Genomic DNA, 23,653 nt, shown 5'->3' with positions numbered 1-23,653 from the left:
TATATATGGCTTTAATTATTTTGAGGTATGTTCCCTCCAGTCCAATTCCCTCTAGGACTTTGAACATAAATGCATGTTGAATTTTGTCAAAGGCCTTCTCTGCATCTATTCAGATGACCATGTGATTCTTGTCTTTGAGCCCATTTATATAATTTATGACATTTATTGATTTACGTATATTGAACCATCCCTGCATCTCTGGGATAAAGCCGACTTGATCATGGTGGATGATTTTTTTGATGTGTGTCTGTATGTGGTTTGCAAGTATTTTATTGAGAATTTTTGCATCTTTGTTCATTAAGGATATGGGTCTATAGTTTTCTTTTTTGGTTGTATCTTTACCTAGCTTTGGTATTAGAGTGATGCTGGCTTCATAGAAGGAATTTGGAAGTTCTCTCTTCATTTCTGTCTTTTTGAATAAATTAAGCAGTATTGGATGTAGGTCTTCTTGAAATGTCTGGTAGAATTCTGTCATAAATCCATCTGGTCCTGGGGTTTTTTAGTTGGGAGGCTTTGTATGGTTTTGTATTACTGTTTCAATTTCTTTTTGTGTTATGGGTCTGTTTAAGCTGTTAATCTCTTCTTGGTTTAGTTTTGGTGTTTCCCATCCTTTAGATATCTGTCCATTTCTTTTAGGTTTTCAAATTTAGTAGCAAATAGTTTTTAAAGCATTCCCTTATAATGTTCTGTTTCTTTCTGGTGTCTGTTGTGATGTTTCCCCTTTCATCTCGGATTTTGTTGATTTGGCGGTACTTTTTCTTTCTTTTGGTTAACTGGGTTAGTGATCTGTCAATTTTGTTTATCTTTTCAAAGAACCTGCCCTTGGATTCATTGATTCTTTGCATTGTTTTCTTTGTTTTGATTTTATTAATTTTTGCCCTGGTTTTTGTTATTTCTTCTTGTCTGCTGGGTTTGGGTTTCATTTGTTGTTGCTTTTCAAGTGTCTTGAGTTGCAATGTTAAGTCATTTATTTGTGTTCTTTTCGATTTTTTGATGTAGGTAGGCACTTAGAGCTATTAACTTCCCTCTAAGGACAGCTTTCCACATGTCCCAGAGGTTTTATTGCATTGTATGGTCCTTTTCATTTAGTTCCGAGAATACTTTTATTTCTTTCTTAATTTCACTTTTGACCCCTTCATCATTCAGGAGTGTGTTGTTTAATCTCCATGTGTTCATGTGGTGACTAGGACTTTTTCCAGTGTTGACTGTAAGCTTTATTGCATTGAGGTCTGATGGAATACGTGGAATTATTTGAATCTTTTTGTATTTGTTGATGTTTGTTTTGTGCACAAGTATATGGTAGATTTTAGAGAAGGTTCCATGGGGTGCTGAGTAGAAAGTATGTCCTTTGGTGCTTGGGTGGAATACTCGGTAGATGTCTCTTAGGTCTATTTGATATATGGTATTGTTTAATTCAGATGTCTCTCTGTTAACTCTCTGCCCTGTTGACCTATCTAATGGAGACAGTGAGGCATTGAAGTCCCCTACTATTAATGACTTGGAATTAATCTTGACCTTAAAAGTCCTGTAGTATTGTTTTTATGAAGTTGGGTGCATCAGAGTTTGGTGAATAAATGTTCGTCACTGTAATATCTTCTTGGTATATTATTCCTTTGATCAGAATGAAGTGACCCTCTTATCTCTTCTGATTAGTTTTAGTTTAAAGTCTATTTTGTCAGATATTAGGATTGCTACGCCTGCTTTTTTCTTAGTGCCATTTGCTTGGTATATTTTTTTCCATCCTTTCACTTTGAGATAGTGTCTGTCCTTGAAAGTGAGATGAGTTTCTTGCAGACAACAAAAAGATGGGTTTTGTTTCTTAATCCATTCACCTAGTCTGTGTCTTTTGACTGGGTAGTTCAGTCTGTTAATATTTAAAGTTATTAATGAAAGATGAGTATTGAATCCTGTCATTTTTATTTCCGTTTACTTTCATGATGTAGCTGTACTTTTCTACATTTATACCTTCATTGGATTTCTTTCCACAGCTCCTTGGGTATAGTCATTCTTTTCTTCAGCTCTTTGTATTGCTTCCAGAACTCTCTGAGGGGCTGTTTTTGTGAACATGAATTCCTTCAGCCTATTTATGTCATGGAAGATTTTTCTTTCTTCTTTGACTATAATAGACATTTTGTCTGGGTATAGTAATCTGGATTGGCATCTGTGATCATTTGAAACTGGGAATGCTTTGGTCCAGGCTCTTCTAGCTGTAATAGTTTGCACTGAAAGGTCAGCTGTAATCCTGATGGGTTTTCCTTTATATGTGACTTGTTGTTTCTCTTTTGCAGCTTTCAGTATTGTCTCTTTGTTCTGTATGTTTAGTGTTTTTACTATGATGTACCATGGAGAGTTTTTTTTTTCTGGTCCTGTCTGTTTGGTGTTCTATATGCTTCTTGTATTTGTAAGGGCATGTATTTAATTTTGGGAAATTTTCTTCTACAATTCTGTTGAAGATCTTGACCATACCATTATCTTGGGATTCTTCTCCTTCCTGTATGCCTGTGATTTGTAAGTTTGGTCTTTTTATGGTGTCACACAATTCCTGCATATTCCATTCCTGTGCTTTCTTAAATTTTTCATAATCTTTGATTGAGTGATCTAGTTCGTCCACTTTATCTTCCAATCTTGATATTATGTTTTCCATTCATTCATCCTATTGGTGAGGCTTTCTCCTGTCATTTCTAATTGGCTTACTGAGTGTTTCACTTCCTTCTTCATTCCAGTCTTAGTAGTCTTCAATATTTCTAGCCCTTTTCTGAATTCTTTCACAAGTTTATCCCTATCTTCCTTCATTTCTTTGATTTCTTTGTGTGTTCTATAAATTCACTGAATTCTTTTTATCATGTTCATAATCGTTCTTTTGAGTTCCATGCCCTGCATTATCTCTTGGGGCTTCTCATTGTGCTCCTCTAGAGGACTATTGGTATTTGGTGGGGATATGTTATTTTGGTTTTTCCTGTTGTTATTTTCTCTCTGTGATTTGACATGTGAATTTCTTTTGTAGTTTCTGATTCTTGTTTGAGACTCAAGCCTTCAAGTTTAAGTCTGCTTCTTTTTGTAAACTTTATGTGTCTTTCTGGTTTACTTCTTGGGTATGAAAAGCTGGTTCTTCTAAGCTTCTGGTTCTCTCTTTTGATTTTATATTGGAGTGGCCAGATTGCTTTTGTCTTCAGGAGTTCCCATAGAGGCCCAAGTCAGATGAGGATCAGATGCTCTCAGGCTTTCTCCTAATGTCTGGATCCATCCAAGAAAGATGTTGTCCTCAGGAATTTGGGGCAGGCTTTGCAGGACCAAGGAAGCAGAAGGAGGTGAGGTCAGGACCAGTTCCAGAGGGCTCCCAGGGACCTCGAGAAAGAACTGGGTCCGCCTGGATGCAAGGGATCAGGAAGCAGTGGTGGCCTCAGGCCGAGAGGTCAGCCCTGGTGACCAGGAAAGAGCCTGATTGGCTGTGCAGCCCAAGGAAGCAGAGGGATTATTTTTTTTTATTTTTATTGAATTTTTGCTTGTTTCATACAGAAACTCATCTTTATACCTCCTTCCCCTTTGGCACCCTTCCATAGCCCCTTGACTGGAGTTCATACATTCTGTCATTTGCTTTAAGACCTATCATGTAAAGTTAGTGTTCCCAGATATCCATCAGTGAAAATTCATCCACTGGGATCTAATCATGTAAACTTAGTGTCCCCAGATATCCCTCAGTGCAAGTTCATCCACTGGGATCTAATCAGTCTCTCTAGAGTTCCTCCCTTTAAGAAGATCAGCCCTTCCTCACTCATCAGTAGTCAGCTGCCAACAATTCTCCAAGTAAGATTGGAGCCTTCCGTCTATTTCAACAGTTCTGTGCTGGATTTTTGTCTGCTTGAGTTTTCATGGGTCTTGTGCCAGTTGACACCACTGATATGGGTTTATATGAGAAGGGGCCCAGGTGCCTGTAGAACTATTTCTGTATGGTCATGAACCTCCTTCTTGGCTCTTACAATCTTTCTGGCCCCACTTCTGCAATGATCCCTGAGCCATGGGTGGATGGATTTTAATATAGGAGTGCTGTCCAGGGGCCCACACTCTTGTATACTCTTATTCTCTGCGTTTTGACCAGTTGTAACCTTTTGCATTCCTGGCCCTCTGTTACATGGGGAGCTTTATCGATGAGAGTTGAAAGATGCATTAGTGTTCTCTTCATCCCATGTTCTATGGTCTGTGAGCCCTAGGTGTAGCAGTTGCATCCTAGATGTGCCAGTTAGATTTGAGAAATTCAAAGAAACATCTCTGACCAGTTGTGGAACTCTTCAATTATCTCTGTCTCTTGAAAAAGACGCTCCCTTGATGGGTGGTGACTGGGATACTTGTCTGCCAATTTAAGGATCCGTATTTTGCACATAGTAAGAAATTATATTTGTCTAGGGATGTGACAGCTTTGGAGTTTTCTCTAAGATCTATGACCTCTTCAGCTATGTGTATTTGGCTAGGTTTACAGTACTACACATGAGTTTCCTCCCATTGAGTGGGCTTTAAGTCCAATTAGGTAGCTGTTCATTACCCCCAAGATAAAAATGTCATTACTGCACCCATGTAATTTGCTCTGCTGGACATTAGGCCTTGAAGCTGAGATTGGGCCATCAATTGCTGTTCTGCCCTAGCAACTTGCTTAGTGGTCGCCAAAGCTATAAGAGCTAACCTTCAGGGGAGGTGGCTTCCAGGTCAGTTCCAGCTCCATTGCTTCAAATCCTATGTCCAAAGTATGTCCTGTCTTCAGCAATAGGATCTTATCCTGAAGTTCTGGGAGGCAATCAAGGACTGTGGCAATACCCTATGTAATTTTGGGGAGTCTCTGGACTACCCTGGCCAACAACTCAAAGGAAAGTTTCCCCTTTCTGGTACTGTTTCTTGTATGTAGTCTCCAGCTATACTCATGGACTCATGTAGGGATATCGCATGTGTAATTTTTCAGTAGGTTTTTGGATTAATTTGATTCCCTCTGGTTTGATATACTAGCTAGGCACTATTTATGTCTCCTCCTTCTCTCCTTGTCTTATCCTCCCGCTCCATCCTTCCCATTTAAAGTGTCCCCATTTCCCCAATTTTGCCCTTCACAATTTTTGTATGCTATGGTCCCACCTCTTTTGAGCTCCTTTATTCCTATAGTTCTTTGTATAGCCATCTTTCTCTCCCTTCCTTTTAAATACCACCCCCCTTTTTTTACATACTTCTCCCTTAGTAACATCTGTTTCCTATTTTCTTCTCTCTTGGGTTCCTTCTTCCCATTTATCTCCCTGGTTCCCTTCCATTTCCCTGTTTCCTGCAGTTACATCAGGATATGTACTCACTTATAAGGATTTGGTGCTAGGATCCACAAATGAGGGAGAACATATGTATTTTCTTTTTCTGAGTCTGTGCTACTTCACTTAGTATAACAATTTCTAGATCCATTCATTTACATTCAAATTTCACTATTCTGTCTTTCTTTACTGCTGAGTAGAACTCCATTGTGTAAGTGTACCGCATTTTCATTAACCACTTGTCAGTTGAGGGCCACTTAGGTTGCTTCCTTCTCTTAGCTACTGTGAAAAGAGCAGCAACAAACATGGTTGTACAAGTGTCTCTGCAGTAGGATGAGTCCTTTGGGTACATGCCAAGGAGTGGTATAACTAGGTCATATGGTAGGTTCATTTTTAGTTTTTTCAAAGAGATTTCCACACAGTTTTCCATAGGGGTTGCACGAGTTTGCAATCCCACCAGCAGTGGATGAGCGTTCCCCTTTTTCCACATCCTTGCCAGCATTTCATATAATTTGTTCTCTTTATTTTAGCCAGTCTGATTGGAGTAAGGTGAAATATTCAGATGGTTTTAATTTGCATTTCCCTAATTACTAACGATGTTGAACACTTTTAAAGATGTTTCTTAGCCATCTTTAATTCTTCCTTTGAGAACGCTTTGTTTAGATCTTTTGCCCGTCTTTTAATTGGGCCATTTGTTTTCTTGATTCTTTGATTTTTGAGTTCTTTATATATTCTGGATGTTAAACCTCTGGCAAATGTGTCACTGGTGAAGATTGTTTCCAACTCTGTGGGTTTTCTCTTCACTTTCTTGATTATTTCTTTTGATGTACAGAAGCTTTTTGGTTTAATGAGGTCCCACTTGGTGATTGTTGACCTTAATTCCTGAGAAACCGGTGTCTGATTTAGAAAGTCCTTTCCTACACCTGTATCTTGTAGGTTACTGTCAGTGTTTTCTTCTGACAATTGCAGAGTTTTGAGTTTCACCTTGAAGTCTTTGATCCATTTGGAGTTGACATTTTTGCAAAGTGAAAGACGAGGGTCTAGTTTCATTCTTCTACAGGTGGAGATCCAGTTTTGCCAATACCATTTGTTGAAGACGCTGTCTTTTTTCCATTGTGTGTTCTTGGCACCTTTATCATATCAGTGGCTGAAATTTCATGTACTCAGATTTGGGTCTTCAGTGATGTTCCATTGATGTATGTGTCTATTTTTGTGCCAGTACCATGCTGTTTTATGACTATAAATCTGTAGTATACTTTGAGATGTGGTATAGTAATCTCCCAGTGTTGCTTTTTGTGCTTAGGGTTGCTTTGGTTATCTGGGGTCTTTTGTGCTTCCATATGAATTTAAGGATTTTTTTTTCTTCTGATTCTGTGAAGTATGTCATGGGGATTTTGGTTGAGATTGAATTGATTCTATATGTTGTTTTTGGTAAGATGGTCATTTTCACAATAGTCATTCTTCCAATCCATGAGCAGGGGACGTCCTTCCAATTTCTGGTGTCTTCCTCCATCTCTTTCCTTAAAGATTTAAAATTTACTTTGTACAGATCATTGATGTTTTTTGTGAGGTTTATTCTGAGATATTTTATTTTATTTTTGAGGCTATTGTGAATGAGAGAGTTTCCCTGTACTCTTTCTCTGATTCTTGTTATTGATGTATAGAAAGGCTACCGATTTTTGCAGATGAATTTTGGAGCCTGCAACTTTACTAGAAGTGTCAATCATTTCTAGGAGTTTTCTGGTGGAATTTTTGGAATCCCTTGGGTACAGTATCATAAATCATCTGGAAAAAAGGGATAATTTGAACTTTTTTCCCATTCATGCTATTTTAATTTCTTTCTCTTGTATTATTGCTCTAGCAAGAGCTCCAAGCACTATATTGAAAAGGAGAGGAGATAGTGGACATCTTTGTCTGGCTCCTGATTTTAATGGGAATGCTTCCAGTTTTTTTCCATGTAGAATGATGTTGATGATGGTTTTGTTGTATATATCTTTAATTATGTCGAGATATGTTCCCTCCAGTCCAATTCCTTTAGGACTTTTATCATGAATGCGTGCTGAATTTTGTCGAAGACCTTTTCTGTGCCTACTGAAATGATCACGTGATTTTTGTGTTTGAGTCCGTTTATATGATTTGTGATGTTTATTAACTTGCATATATTGAACCATCCCTGAATCTCTGGAATAAAGCTTACTTGATCATGGTAGATGATCTTTTTGATGGATATCTGTATTCAGTTTGCATGTATTTTGTTAAGAATTTTTGCATCTATGCTCATAAAGGAGATGGGTCTGCAGTTTTCTTTTATGGTTGTGTCACTTGGTTTTGGTATTAGAGTGATGCTGACTTCATAAAACGAATCTGGGGACTTATATCTTTTTGAATAATGTAAGTGGTTTTGGCTGCAGATCTTCTTTAAATGTCTGGTAAAATTCTGCTGTAAATCCATCTGGGCCTGGGCTTTTTAAAAAATTCTTTATTTAATAACCACATGATTAGAAGAAGCATTTCATTACAGGATTAACATATTCAATAACAATTTCCAGAGCAAAGATGCATGTCTTTCAATATTGGCTGTAAATTTTTAGGTTCACAGTTGAATTAATACAGTGCTACAATATTGAACTCAGTATAAACCCTATAAGACATAAAATTGAATGAGGTTTTAACCTTTAAAAAAGATCTCCATTATATTTTAAAATATACTGTTTCAGACAGAAAAGCTCATTTTAAATGCTATTAACACTAAGATGTTTTCACATGTGTCTCTAATCTCTATGTATCTGATTATTACTAATCACTGTCAGTTACTTTCTGAGATCCACCTAAGCATGGATATAAAGTCATTGGGTAGATTTCAATGGTAATGTGTTTCACCTCTACTAATTAACATGGAGCAAATTTTTATGCTTCTTCCTCAAATATAACTCATTTTTAAAAATTTGTTGGTTTTTTGTGTGTATTTCATACAGAACTTTAAAAAATCATTTATTTAATAATCATGTGATTAGGAGAAGCATTTCATTACAGCATTAACACATTTAATAACAATTTCCAGAGCAAAGAGGTTTTTTTTTCAGTCTTTTTGAGACAGGGCCTCCCTGTAGCCCCAGCTGTCCTGGAACTCACTATGTAGACCAGGCTGGCCTTGAACTCACAAAGATCCACCACCACGCCTGGCGCTTTTTTTTTTTTTTTCTTTTTCTTTTTTCTTTAAGCAGGGAGGTTTTGTATTACTCTTTCAATTTCCTTATATGCGTCTGTTTAAATTGTTCATCTCAGTTTAACTTTGGTGGTTCCCTTGATATTAGATATCCATCCATTTCTTTTAGGTTTTCAAATTTAGTAGAGTATAGGTTTTTAAAGTATTCCCTTAGAATGTTCTGGATATTTTGGGTGTCTGTTGTGACGTTTCCCCTTTCATCTCTGATTTTGTTGATTTGGAGGTGCTCTTTCTTTCTTTTGGTTAACTGGGTTAAGGATCTATTTTGTTTAGCTTTTCAAAGAACCAGTTCTTAGATTCATTGTTTTCTTTGTTCCTATTTCATTAATTCCTGCTCTGATTTTTGTTATTTCTTCTCATCTGTTGTGTTTGGGTTTCATCTTGAGTTGCAATGTTAAGTCATTTATTTGTGCTCTCTCTGAATTTTTAATGCAGACACTTAGAACTATAAACTTCCCTCTTAGGACTGCTTTTAAAGTGTCCCAGAGGTTTTGTTGTGTTGTATTGTCTTTTTCATTTAATTTCAAGAATACTTTTCTTTCTTAATTTCTCCTTTGATGCACTCATCATTCAGGAGCCTGTTGTTTAATCTCCATGAGTTCATCTAGTTACTAGGGCTTCTTCTGGTGTTGATTTTAAGCTTTATTGCATTGTGGTCTGATACAATGCATGGACTTATTTCAATTCTTTTGGATTTGTTGAGGTTTGTTTTGTGCCCCAGTATGTGGTCAATTTTTGAGATGTTTCATGGGGTCCTGAATAAAAAGTGTATTCACTGGTGCTTGGGTGGATTATTTGGTAGATATCTGTTAGGTCCATTTGATATATAGTATCATTTAACTCAGATATCTCTCTGTTTATTCTTTGTCCAGCTGACCTATCTATTGGTGACAGTGGGATATTGAAGTCCCCTACTATTACTGAGTTTGGGGTAATCTGTTTCTTAAAGTCCTGTAGTGTTGTTTTTATGAATTTGGGTGCACCAAAGTTTGGTGCACATATGTTCATGAATATAATATCTTCTTGGTTAATTGTTCCTTTGATCAGAATGAAGTGACCCTCTTGATCTCTTCTGATTAGTTTTAGTTTGAAGTTTATTTCATCAGATATAAGACTTGCAACTCCTGCTTATTTCTTATTGCTGATTGCTTGGAATATTCTTTTCCATCTTTTCACCTTAAGGTAGTTCCTGTCCTTGAAGGTAAGATGGGTTTCTTGCAGACAACAAAAGAATGGATTTTGATTCTTAATTCAGTCAGCTAGCCTGTGTCTTTTGACTGGGGAGTTCAGTACATTGATATTTAAATACTGAAAGATGTGTATTGGTTGCCATCAGTTTGATTACTATTTCCATTCTTTGTCTAATTTTGTGTTTCTACAATTATACCTTCATTAATTTCTTTCTGTTGCCCCTGGGTATAGTTGTTCCTTTCTCGTTCTTTGTATTGCTTCAAGTATTCTTTGAAAGACTAGATTTGTGGAGAAGTATTCTTTCATCCTATTCATGTCATGGAAGATTTTTGTTTCCCCTTCAACTATAATAGATATTTTTTCTAGGTAAAGTATTCTGGGTTGGCGTCTATGGTCATTTAGGACTGGGAATACTTTGATCCAGGCTCTTCTGGCTTTCATAGTTTGCATTGATAAGACAGCTATAATTCTGATGGATTTTCTTTTATATGTGAGTTGTTTTTCTTTGCAGCTTTCAGTATTCTCTCTTTGTTATGGAAATTTAGTGTTTTTACTATGATATGTCATGGGCAGCTTCTTTTCTGGTCCTTTCTATTTGGTGTTCTATGTGCTTCTTTTATTTGTATGGGATGTCTTCTTTCCTTAATTTTGGGAAATTCTCTTATGCAGTCCTGTTTAAGATCTGGTCAATACCATTAACCTGAAATTCTTCTCCTTACTCTATGCCTATGATGTGTACATTTGGTCTTTTCATGGTGTCCCACATTTCCTGCATATTCCATTCCTGTGGGTTTTTAAATTTTTTTCATAATCTTTGCTTGAGTGGTCCAATTTTTCAACTTTATCCTCCAGTGTTGATGTTGTTTTCCATTTCATTCATTCTAGAGGTGAGGCTTTCCCCTGTTGTTTCAAATTGGCTTATTGAGTTTTTCGCTTCCTTCCTCATTTCAGCCTGAGTTTTCTTCAATGTTTCTATCTCTTTTTTAATTCAGTCAGAATTTTATCCCTATCTTCTTTTTGTTCTTTGATTTGTTTGTGTGTTCTTTCAATTCGTTGAATTCCTTGATCATGTTTATGACTGTTCTTTTATATTCTGTGTCCTGCGTTATCTATAGGGGGTTCTCCTTGTAGAACTCTTCTATAGTACTGGTAGAATTTGGTGGGAATATACTGTTTTAGTTTTTGGTGTTATTATTTTTCAGTTGTGATTCTGACACGTGGATTTCTTTTGTTATTTATGATTCTGGTATGAAACTCAAGCCTTCCTTTGTTGAGCTGAAGTTTGCTTCTGTTTGTATTATTGATGTGCCTTGTTTGTTTTCTTATTGGGTATGTAAAACTGCTTGGTGTAGGTTTCAGGTTCTCTCAGATTTTATATTGGAGGGAACTGATGCCTTCATACCAGCTACTCAGGAGCTCCCACAGAGGCCCAAGTCAGGTTCCAGTCAGGTACACTCAGGCTTCCTTCTAACGTTCGGATCCCTACTAGCGGGCACTCATAGCACAATTTGGAAAATTCGCTAAGGGGAGGCCTGATTTAGCCACTCTCAGGCAGTCTGCTAAGGTCTCAACCCCTACTCTAGGGCTGAGAATTCTAGCCCTGGCAAAGTGGGAGGGGCTTAATGTGGTTCCAGTACAGGGGGCATGGCATGGCTTGGTTTGGAAACTCACCACCAGGTGGAGGGTAGATCCAAGCACTTTCGGGGGAAGTGCTGAGGTCTGGGCCCCTACTGTAGGGCAGAGAGGTCTAGCCCTGGTGAAGTGGTAGGGGCTTCATGTCGCCCCAATTAGGGGGTTGGGCATAGCTTGATTTGGGAAAGCTTACCACCAAGTGGAGGCTGGATCCAGACAGTCTCAGGAATTTTGCTAAGATCTCAGCCCTACCCTACTGTAGGACAGAGAGGTCTCAGTCTTGCTTTTATTAGTGCATTCCATTTCTTTGTGTGTTTCAATTGGATAATAATTTAATCTATTTATATTTAGGGTGATTATCAGGTAAGGTCTACTACAGCTATTTGTGGTTTGTTTTCTAGCTTAAGTGTACCTGCTTTGTTTTTTTTCCTCATTATCTCACAGTCTTGCTTTGTGGTTAAGTGATTACTCTATTAGCATGTTTTGAGTTCATTCTGATTATTTTCTGTTTATCTACTGCGTATTTTCTTTTCTTTGTGGTTATTATGAATGTTGCAAAAAGCATATTTTCGTGATAAGCTAATTTGAAATGATAGCAATGAACATGATCATAAAAAATAGAACAAAAATGTCAACTGAAAAGAATCAGAAGTGTGTTGGAGGAATTGCTTAGTGGTTAAGAGCACAGCTGCTTTTGTGGAGGACCATGGTTCAGGTCCCAGCACACAAATGGCAGCTAATGACAATAACTCCAGTTCCAGGGAATCTGACACCCTCTTCTCACCTTAGCAGGCACTGCACAACACAGGTGCACTTACATACATGAAGGCAATGCACTCACATATGTAAAGAAAAAATAATATATTTAAAAAGAATTAGAAAATATACTAAGAAAACTATATGCTTTGTATTCCATTCTTACTCATATTTTGGATTTTTGATGTCTTATTTGACATTTTTATATTGCCGGTCTCTTAACATATTGATGTATTAATTTTTAATTTTTTCATTTTGTTTTAATCTTCAACAAGAGATCTAGTGTTACAGATGAAACCAGGTGGATGAATTTTTAGATACAGCCTCAAAAGTTTCACAGAACTGCTTCTATTATAGTTTATTAGTTGCTAGAGAGTCAGCAAGACTGGTCCAGATTCAAAGAAAAAAAGAGAGCAACTTTATTATCTTGTGATAGTGAATGACCAGTCATGTTGCAGAAGAAGATACAAAATAGGAACTATTGTTGGGACCATTTTTTTAAAAAATATAATGTTATACGCTATTATAAGATGACCTAGGGAACTGAAGATTTTCTGAAGATCTTTATCAATCATTTCTGGACAAGAAATTCTCTGGAGGTAGGAATTTGAGTTATTTCAAGTTAAGTAGTTGGCTGCTTAGGAAAGACTCAACCAAAAAGCACTAGGGACTTTGTTGCAGTCAAACAAGTACTAGATTTATTTTACTTCCAGCAGTATGAAGAGGAGTTGCTGGCTATTTTAGTAAAAAGGGAATTGGGAGGCAAATTTGCCCACTTTTCATTTGCATCTGAAATATTTAAATCAAGTAACTTTGGGGGTTTTTTTTGGACTTTGGGGGGGTCTTTTTGAGACAGGGTCTCCCTATAGCCTTAGCTGGTCTGGAGCTCACTATGTAGACCAGCAGTCTGGCCTTGAATTCACAGAGATCTGTCTGCCTGTGCCCCACAGTGTGCTGTAATTAAAGACATGCTCTACTGCCTGGCTTAAATCAAGTAACCGTGTAAGGCTCATGGTTCTAGAAGCTTATGGGCATGACATTAGCAGTAGCTGAGCTTTGGTGAGAAAATCAAGGCAGCTCTGATCACCGTGGTGGAAACATGGCAAGGAGAGCTCATGCCACCTGATGATGAGTTAAAGAGGCTGGCATATGGCCTTTCCTTTGTGTGTGTGTGTGTGTGTGTGTGTTTTACATGTGTTCATGCTCATATGTTTGTACATGCATACATGCATATGGAGGTCAGAGGTCAATCAAAATGTCTTCCTCAGTCATGTAACTTACCACCTTATTTTTTGAGACAGCATCTTTCACTAAACATGGAGCTCACCCATTCAGCTAGACTAGCTGGTCAGCAAGCTCTAGGGATCTTCTTGTCTCTGCTTTCCAAGCACTGGGATTATAGTATGTGATGTGTGTGTGTGTGTGTGTGTGTGTGTGTGTGTGCGTGTGTGTGCGCACGCGCGCGCGCACTCAGGAATCCAAATTCAGTTCATTGTGCTTGAAAACTAAGCACTTTGCTGACTGTACCATTCCTTCAGCCCCCTTGATTTTTTTAACTTGCATTTTGTTTTTTCTTTTAGATTCTAAATAATATTTTTATCTATTCTTTGATAATTTCATATATGTATCCAATGTATTTTGATCATATTGTACCTCATTTCCTTTTTTTATTCCCCTCCCACTCCTTCTGGAATCCCTTTTCTTCCCAACATGTTCCATTTCTACTTTCGTATCTTTTTTCATAACCCATTGAGTTTAACTAGGATTGTTTGCATGTTTGTATGGTGCTATTTATTGGATCATGGGCAACTTAACAGTAGCTACATCCCTGAAGAAATATGTCTTCCCTTTCCCCCAGAAGCCGTTAACTGTCAAAAGCCTCTCAGCTATGGGTGGGGCCTCATGAGTGTCTCCCACATCCATACTGGAATTTTAAAAAATATTTTATTTATTATTTTTTAATTTTATGTTCATGAGTGTTTTGCCTGCATGTATGTAAGTGAACCTGTGTCATGCAATGCCCACAGAGGTCAGAGAGGGCATCGGATCCCCTGGAACTGAAATAATGAGAGGTTTTTATCTGCCATGTGGGTGCTGGGAAACAAATTTGGGTCTTCTGTAAGAACAGCCAGTGCTTTTAACCTATGTGCCATCTCTCTAGCCCTCCATATGGAAAACCGTAACTGGTGTGATCTTCTTGATCTTGTGCAGGTCTTATTCAGGCAACCACAGTTGCTGTGGGTTTATGAATCCAACAACAACGATATGTCCAGATTGTAAAATTTGTTCTTGATTATTATTTTATGTGTTTCAGTATTTTGTGTGCTTGTATATAAGTGCACCCATGCATGCAATGCACACGGAGGCCAGAAGAGGGCATTGGATCCCCTGGAGCTAGAGTTATGGCCTCTTGTTAGTTGCCATGTGGGTGCCAGGAATAGCACTGAACTCCTGATTTTCTTCTGCTTTCCAAGAGATGGGATTACAGGTACACACCATGGTGTACCTGGCTTTGTAGAGTTTCTTTTACTAGTAAGTTTTTACTTTCCTATTTTTATTACTCATTGAAGTCTTTTTCAGTTTCAAGAACTACCTTTGGCATTTCTTCTAGGTCTGGCGGAGATGTATTTCTTATATGATTTTGCTGTATGCAATGGGTTTTATTTCAATTAAGGGAAGAACAACCACAACAGCAACAACAAGATGCACATATTTATACTGTGCTTTCTAAATGAGTATGTAGATTCACACTGCTCTTTGTTTTTATGTGTGAATTTATCTGGATTTACTTGATTTCAGCCTGAGGACTATCATTTAGTATTTCTTGTAAGGTGCATTTCCTACAAAGGGATTCTCTCAGTTTTTCTTTGTGTGGAAATATTTTAATTCCACCTTCAATTTTGAAAGGTAGTTTGGATGGCTGTGAAAGTCCTGGTTGACCCTTCTGTTTCTTCCAGTACTTTGAGTATATCAGGCCACTGTCTTCTGGCTTCCATGGTTATGATTAAAAATAAATTCTTAAGGATTTATCATAATTAAAAAAAAGATGTCCATTATATCCCTAAGGCTATGGCCATTTTTTTTCTTGGTTCTTTTGCACAATTTTGATTACTCCATCTTTGAGTTCATTGACTCTCTTTTTCCAGTTCAGATCTGTTGAATCTTTCTAATGAAATTTTAGATGGCAGTTATTCTTCTCTATGACTTCAAATTTTTCATCTGGTTCTTTTTCATTATCTTTATATGCTTAAGCATGGTTTCTTTCAGTACTTTGAGCATATTTACGGTGCCTATTCTGAAGTCTTTGTTAAATCTAGCATTTTGTTGCTCTCAAGGATAAAAGTAGACATTTTAGTTACGTTTATATTTTATATCATGGATACTGATCCCATTGTCCTTTCTATGAGGCTTGTATGGCAGTTGTTTCCTTATTTCTTTAGTAACTTGATTGAACTGTTTTATCAAAGCCTATTTCCATACAGTATACAACTTCTGGTGTCACTCTTTGGAGGACACAAGCATGCCGCCTTCCTGGTTTTACAGTAGATTGAGCAGGGCTCTTTTAAACCATCTCTCTCATTAATCTCCTTTGAGCCAAATTTAGCACTATATCCAGATGTTAGGTTCTACTAACTTGACAATTCCCGGGGACATAAATTATTCTAATATCTAATCCAATTAAGTTCAAGCAGGGGTAGTTTTTTATACTAACCTTGAATTTTGTTTTGACTTACCTTAGCACTTTATAGCTATCTCTTTCCCTGGTTCTCTCTGATGGCTTAGCTGGCCTTTGAGTATAGGTTGTTACTCTTAAATAAGAGGAAAGACCAGCCTTCTTTTATTTGATTACTGCCAAAATCTCTATTTTTTTTTTCAAGAGCTTTTCAGCTTGAATTTATCCATGCTTGTTTTCAAATAAATCAGTTCCTTTGGGGAGAGCTTTAGAGCTCTCTGTCCCTTGCCATGACAAAATCTATGCATTATTATTATGGGCAATTGGAGGGGTGGTAGTCTCTGGTCTTTTCAACTTGTCTCCTCTGGCATGTAACCCTTGTCATCCAAGTGAGCCTGGGTGAGGGGTATGGGAGTCCAGTATTTTTCAGCCTTCTAATCCTGGAGTATAATCCTAACTCTAGGTGTGGAGGCTGGAGGAAGCATCCTACCTCTCAGCCTTACTTACTTGGAATTTAGTTCCTTTTATTCAGAATTGAAGGGAATATTATTTGCTGATAGCCTGCCATACTTAGTGAAATAAATCTATTGATTGGCAACTGAGGGATTAGGAGATCTGTTTACTTGGCAACATTTTCATGGACTGTACCATCTGTCAAACTGAGCTATGAAGAAACCTAATATAGCAGGCTGTGGCTCAGATGCTACCAATTCTCTCTGTCCTTCATGATTTCAGTACATATTCACAAACAAATGTCTCTCTGTCATATGCTATTAGAACAGTTTCTGGAGACTCTAAATGGTTCTTCGATTGTTTACATCAGCTGTATTTGTTTCACTAAGAGTGGGTACAGTGAGCATCTCTTGCCACCATCTTAAAAGAATAATTTACCACGATTTCATGCTGTGTGTGTGTGTGTGTGTGTGTGTGTGAGAGAGAGAGAGAGAGAGAGAGAGAGAGAGAGAGAGAGTGTATGTTCATGTGTGTGCATGCCTGAGCAGCACAGAGGTCAGAAGAGGGCATTGGATCACTCAGACCTAGAGTTACAAGTACTTTCTGTATTCCCAGCTTGTCATGTGGGTGGTGGTGGGATTTGAACTCTGGCTCTCATGATTGCATAGCAAGCAGTCTTAATCACTGAGCAATCTCTCCAGTCCCACCATTTATTTACTTTAATATTTATTAATTCTTTGAGAAATTCATGTAATGTATTTTGACCGTATTCATCCCCACTCTTCCCTCATTTCTCACAGATTTACCCTCACCCCAACTCCCTCCCAACTTCTCTTTTTTATTAAAACCAACTGAATCCAGTTTTGTGCTGCCCATATACTCATGAATGTAGGACCATTCATTTGAGCATGATTTAGCTACCAGGGGCCATACCCTTAAAGAAAATTGACTGTCCCTCCCCAGAAGCCATCAACTGTCAATAGTTCCTCAGCTAGGAGTGGAGGTTCACGAACCCCTTCCCACTTCCATGTTACAGTGTTGATTCGCGTAATCTCGTACAGTTCTTGCACAGGTAACCACAACTGCTGTGAGTTCGTGAGTGCAGTGCTCTCACATTTTTAGAAGACACTGTTTCCTCCCTGACATCTGACGCCTACAATCTTTCCATCCCCTCTTCTGTGATATTCTCTGAGCCTCAGGAAGGAGACCACCATTTATTTTTAAGTCCATATATGTTCTTAACTGATCTGTTCCTAAATGTTTCACCACCTTTATACTGTCCCAGTTATAAATCATGCCATGCAATGTACTTCATGTAACATCAGAGTGTTAGTTTCATTTCTTATGAACTGAGAATAAAGCCACTTGCCTTGCCTGGTTGATGTGAGGATTAAATGAACCTGTGTACACAACATACCCAGCATATAGCATGAGGTAGTTTACATTATGCCACATATCAACTTTGGACATCATCTACCTATGTAAAGAAGTTAATTTTGTAAGTTGAGGTAGAGATTTCTTTAACCATTATAGTTTAGACTTGTTACACAGTTGATTTACACATTCTCTATGATTTTAAGAATTATGAGGTCCTGTTTGCTTGTTGTTGGTTAGCAGTGCTTTTTGTGAGAATTTTATGATCCACCTTAAAATGATAGAAGACTAACTGCAGACTTCAGGGAACTGAATTTCTATTTTGTGACTTAGTAACATGTAAGGGTTGAAAATTAAAAATTCTTGAGGTATCCTTCATATGTGCTTCTAATATATGTGAGCTATTTTGCATGAATCTCTTGGTCATGTATGACGATATATTGGGAGCAAAGCATAGTTGAATGGAATTCACAGAAAATTCATATTAAAATCTTGTTTTGATGAAAGTTTCTGTTGAAATAGGGACATCGTGGATTTCTCTTTTTTGCCTATTTAAGTTGTCATGCTCAGGTGAACTTCTCCCTTTGGGTCTGTAGGTGGCAATATCAAACCAGAAATACTTGCATGCAACAATTTGTCTTGAGAAAGCATTCAGCCTTAAAATTGGATGATTCCGTACAGTACAGATGTCTTGTTTAAAATGTGGGAAAGTATTACCTGAATTTGAATAGGTAATCAGGCCCCAACCTTCTTCAGTCCCTATATTTACATATATTCGAATGGCTACCCCAGTCTTTTGTTATCCGCTGGGTGAGGTCTTCTGGGATTTCCCCTCTCTCTCCCCTGCAGACTTGCTAAGGTACCTTCTAACTCTTCCTGGGAATAACTGCTCCCTTACAGAAATACCCACTTCTTCCCCAAGCTCTGGTATAACACCCATCCATTTTTAACATGAGGAGAGGGTGAAAAGGGAAATCCAGAAGAAGAGGGGAGAGTATACACTGACACAAATCTGAACCTTATTTCCATAGCTCTTACACTGACTACGATAAACACCCTGTGTTTCCTTGTTAGTTTACATTACCTTCTGTTTAACATGATTGCCAACAATGATGATGTTGAGAATACCCCAAAGAGCTATGTATTTGCTTTGGGAACAAAGAACACAGCAAAGTTTCAAAGCCTCAATTATGTTTTGTTTCTGTGTTTGGGGTTTCAGGAAAGGGAGTGAGACACAAAAAGTGGCAGGAAAAAAATCAAATGTGGTGGCACATACCTGTAATCCCAACACTTGGGAGGTGGAGGCAGGACGATCAGGACCTAAAGACTAACCTAGCATATGTGAGAGTCTTTTTCAAAACAAACAAGCAAACTGAGGCATTCTACTATGGGGACTGGAAAAAATAAAGGAAAAATACAGATCATTCAACCTAGTGTGAGCAGTACCCTTGTGATTTTTCCACTGGCCAATGGTCAAGGCTTCCGGCTCCTTTTACTGGAGCATCACAATTCACAGGAAAGACTGTTGGGGTGGGAATGGAATTGGGGAAGAGAACTCTTTGCTCCTCTACTATGTTAAGGGTGTGCTCATTCAAGTTAAAAGTCTGCCGAAAGACTCCACAAAAACACTTCTAAAAAAGTGTGTGTGTCTGTGTGGTGAATATGTGTGCATGCAGGTGCATGAGTGCCACAGAGCATGTCCGGAGGTCATAGGACAACTTTTTGAAGTCACTTCTCTTCTTTCACTGTGGATTTCAGGCATCAAGCTCAGGTCAATTTTTAGTCTTGCACTTACACAGCAAGTATTTTTACCCACTGAGCTATCTTACTGGCCCCAGAAACACTGTTCTAGGAGACGGTCAAGCTCTCTAGTGTCACTGTGAGATAGAATAGTTTTCTTCAGCTTTCTAGCCCAACTAACAATAAAACAGAACCACATCTACCATGTTTTCTATGAAACAAATATATATTGGATTTCAAGTGGCATTCATGCACACATTGAAAACTGCTTTTGATGTGTTACATCAAGTATAAAGAACATGTTAAGCTTCAAAAGTAAACCTTAAGACAGGTGTGGTGGTGTACATCTGTAATCCCATGTGAAGCAAGAAGATTCAGAATTCAAGGCCATCCTTAGTGATATAGCAACTCCAAGGCCAGCCTAAGCTGTATGAGACCCTCTCTCAAAAATGCAAATAAATAAATAAATAAACAATAAAAGCAAATCATAAGCCACTGCTGTTTCAAGTAGGCTACTTAAAATTGAAAAACTGCATTTTAAGGTAAAGAGTTTTCTTTGGTATAATGATGTACATTTGTGTATTTTATTTATATATAATATGAATTTTAGATTAAACTCATCTGGCTAAGTCAAGGGTATCTTTTAAGATCAAATTACCATGATAGGTAGTGTCACTGCTAGACAATTTTGTTCTTTTGTTTCACTAGTAATACTTCTGTTCTTTTGTTTCTCTCTCCAATGATCTGTTTTAATCCAAGATAGGTGTCTCATGTTATCTTGAAAATATTTTAAATTGCTCAATAATATTTATCAAGCCAAGGGTTTAGAATGGTGCATGAGAAGTAATAACAAAGTGTCCATAAACACTTGCTTTTAATTGCTGTAACTCATAATAATTAGAGTAGAACATGGATGATGTGACAGTTGCTTAGCCCTAGAAAGAAAACACAAAACTTACTAACCAAACCAAAAAGAAAATTATTTTATCCAGAATACATTTCTGCTCAAATGCACTCTCCAAAATCCAAGATATTTCCCTAAATATAGTCTATAAATGATGATTTTTAATGCATATTTATGCTCTTGGTTGGAAATAACACATAAGTTCACTATCCATTAAGTTGGAAATCGTAGGTACTACTATTTTTTAAAGCTAAGATTCTAGGGCTGGAAAGATGGCGCAGCAGTTAAGAGCACTGGCTGCTCTTACAGAGGATGCAGGATTGATTCTCAGCACTCAAATGATGGCTAACAACCATTCATAACTCCAGTTCCGGGGGATCCAACACCCTCTTCTGACCTCTGTGGGCATTGCACGACATGGGTGCACCTACCTGTTTGCAGGCAACACTCTCATACACATAAAAGAAAAAATAATAAAATTTAAAAAAGATTCTAGCCAGGCATTTGTCTTTAAAAGTTAATAATAATATGTCTTTAGACTAATGTTGATAAAATCGCTTTCTGTTGAGCAGTAGGATAGTGTTGTGGACAGACCAATAGCTTTGGCTTCAAGCTAGGGTTTTAAGCCCACTATAGCCACTTACCAGCTGTTACCCTTCCTGGTCCTCAGGTTTCTTATCTGTAAAATGAGGAAATTGGTATGTTGAAATGCTTTTGTGAATATTAAACAAGAATAAATGCATACATATAAAGAGATTAGCATAAAATAACAACCTTTAAAACCCCGTTAATTTCATTTGAACAAATTTATTGAGATGCAACTTTTATCTTTCATCTTTTTAAAATATTTTATTCATTATTTTTATTTTATGTGTATGAGTGTATTGCATGAATGTATGTAAGTGCACCTATGTTATGCAATGCCCACAGAGGTCAGAAGAGGGCATCAGAGTCCCCTGGACCTGGAGTTATGAATGATTGTTAGCCACCATGTGCGTGCTGGGAATTGAACTCGGGTCCTCTGCAAGAGCAACCATTGCTCTTAACTGCTGAGTTATCTCTCCAGCCTCCAAGTTTTACCTTTTTTAAGGTTCAATTTATTTAAGTCGGGTGTGGTGGCACACACATTTAATCCCAGCACTTGGGAGTCAGAGTCAGGCAGATCTCTGTGAGACTGAGGCCAGCCCGGTCTACATAGCGAGTTCCTGGCCAGTCAGGGCTCCAGGAAGACTCTCTCTCTCTCTCTCTCTCTCTCTCTCTCTCTCTCTCTCTCTCCCAAACAAACAAAAAAGACTTATTTCACTTCTAAAGATTTATTTCTTCTTATTTTATAATGTATGAGTATTTTGCATGCATGTAAGTACATCACATGTGTATGTGCCTGTGGAGGCCAGAAGGGGGTGATGGATTCCCTGGAACTGGAGTTACAGACAGTTCTGAACCATCTTGTAGGTGCTGGGGACATAACCTGGATCCTCTGCAAGAGCAGCAAGTGCTCTTAACCAGTGAGCCATCTCACTGCAGCCACTTATTTTACTCTTAATTTGTGTAGATTTTTAATTTACTTTTACTTTTAATTTTACTTTTAATACGTTCAGGTGCCTATGGAATTCAGAAGAAGACATCAGACCCCCTAGAGCTCGAGAACTTGTAAGCTACCTCATGTGGGTGCTTGGAACAGAACTCTGGTTCTCTGTAAAGATTTTGAGCTTTTACCCATTGAGCCATCTCTTCAGTCCTTGTTTCTAATTTGTTGTATGGACGAGTCACTTGAGGCTCAGGCAACTCATACAGGATCACCAAATCTCATTTATGGCTCTATATCTAGGGCGTTATTTTCTCCTCAGCTTCTTCTGGAACATGACTGTGAAAATGGATAAAATGACCAGCAGTGATGATTTGATGTGGCTGTTTGGTTGTAATCTAGTTTTCAGTAAGGCAGTCATTGTCAGTCCTTTTCCCTCTGTGTGCTATTTTATGGCCACGGCTGCTGGTGTGGTGCCTCAAACTACGTCCTTGGTTTCTCCCAGTAAACCAGAGGAGAGAGTGTTCATTATTAATAAAGGTAGCTTGCAACTGACTCCGCTTCCAACCCTGTTTGTACTCTCCTGATAGCAACTTTTTTTGAACACATTTCACAAGTGTGGAAACACATCACAATTGGGAATCAGTGTACAAGTTATGCTCTAGGAAGATACAGGCCAGTTTTCTGCAGGGAGTTCCTGTTGGAGGTGATGAGGAAAGTTGGCAAAGCCAGAGGAATCTTAAAATTTAAGACAGTCTTGTAGGCAATGAGAAGTTCTTGAGTAGGGAAGCAATGGGACGACAGCAGCCACCTGCAGGATGGTGAAGAGGCAGAGACAGGAAGCCAGGGGAACCACTTGGCCTATTGAAGTTTGCCAAATAAGCTATAATAAAGCCTTGGACTTGGGTAGCAACAGTGGGAATGGCTAGGAATGAAAAGATCCAAGAAAATCTGGAACTGGCTGGATATGCATCTGATGAGCACAGGGGTTAAGCGGTCAAGAGAGAAAGCAAAAGTTTCAAACCAAGTTCTCAGGCAATAGGTTCCCTTCTCTCATTAAATCTCTTTGTTTCTTTTCATTTTCTCACTTGCTGCCTCTCCTCTTCTCCCTCCCTCTGGGTCCTTCTTTCCTTCCTTCGGCACCTTTTCTCTGTTTCTTTCTTTCCTTCCTCCCTGTTTCCCTCCCTCTGTCCCTTCCTGTCTCCCTACCCTCTTCTTCCCTCCTCTCCTGTTCCCTCCCTTCCTCCCTCCCTGTCCCCTTTACCTTTCTTTTCTTTCATTCCTTCAGACAGGATATCATTCTTTATCCCAGTCTCTCCTGGAACTCACTATATAGCTCAGGCTGATACTCATGGAGATTTTCTTGCCTATTGAGCTGCTAGGTTTGCATGTGAACTACCACACGGGCTCTCTATATTTTCTTAAATGTATATTAAAGTGACCTTGCAGCCCCAGGACCTAACACCCCTATTGCCGGACAGGAGATGATATGGAATGGAATGGTACTGAAAGACAGAAAGCAGCCCTTGAGAATTACAGATTTACAGGGCTAAGTTCATGACATAGACTTATTTTCAGCAAGTTGCTGCTTTATGGAAGTTCAGGTAACCTGAAGAACTGGATTCAGCTCATAGGCAAAATGGCTTTGTGGTTAGTCATACACCCTGGTGTCTGAATGTAGCTTTCGAGTCTGGATTGTTAAAGTGCGTGATAGGGAGGATTTATGGAGTTTTTAACCTTGGCACATTTACCAGCAAATAAGTACGTTTATAGTGACTAAGAAAACACTATTTTAACCTGAGATTGAGATCATCTGATAGACTCTTCATCCCATTACGTGGGTTCAGGTTCAGCTCCTTAAGGGTGGAGAGCTGTGTTTTGTTCATTGCCATATGACTATCAG

At 38.3% G+C, this 23,653-nt stretch overlaps 1 protein-coding gene across 2 annotated transcripts in view; it reads left to right on the top strand.

Moving 5' to 3' along the window:
• Arhgef6 (Rac/Cdc42 guanine nucleotide exchange factor 6) overlaps window positions 1–23,653 on the top strand; it is a 151,905-nt gene that overhangs the window by 102,284 nt on the left and 25,968 nt on the right. The gene's annotated exons all lie outside the window — the stretch shown is intronic.

Source organism: Nannospalax galili, unplaced genomic scaffold (assembly GCF_000622305.1).
Source record: "Nannospalax galili isolate Female #2095 unplaced genomic scaffold, S.galili_v1.0 scaffold901, whole genome shotgun sequence".
NCBI lineage: Eukaryota > Metazoa > Chordata > Mammalia > Rodentia > Spalacidae > Nannospalax > Nannospalax galili.
Note: the sequence above shows the minus strand (reverse complement) of the source record. Positions and strands in the feature narration are given on the sequence as shown.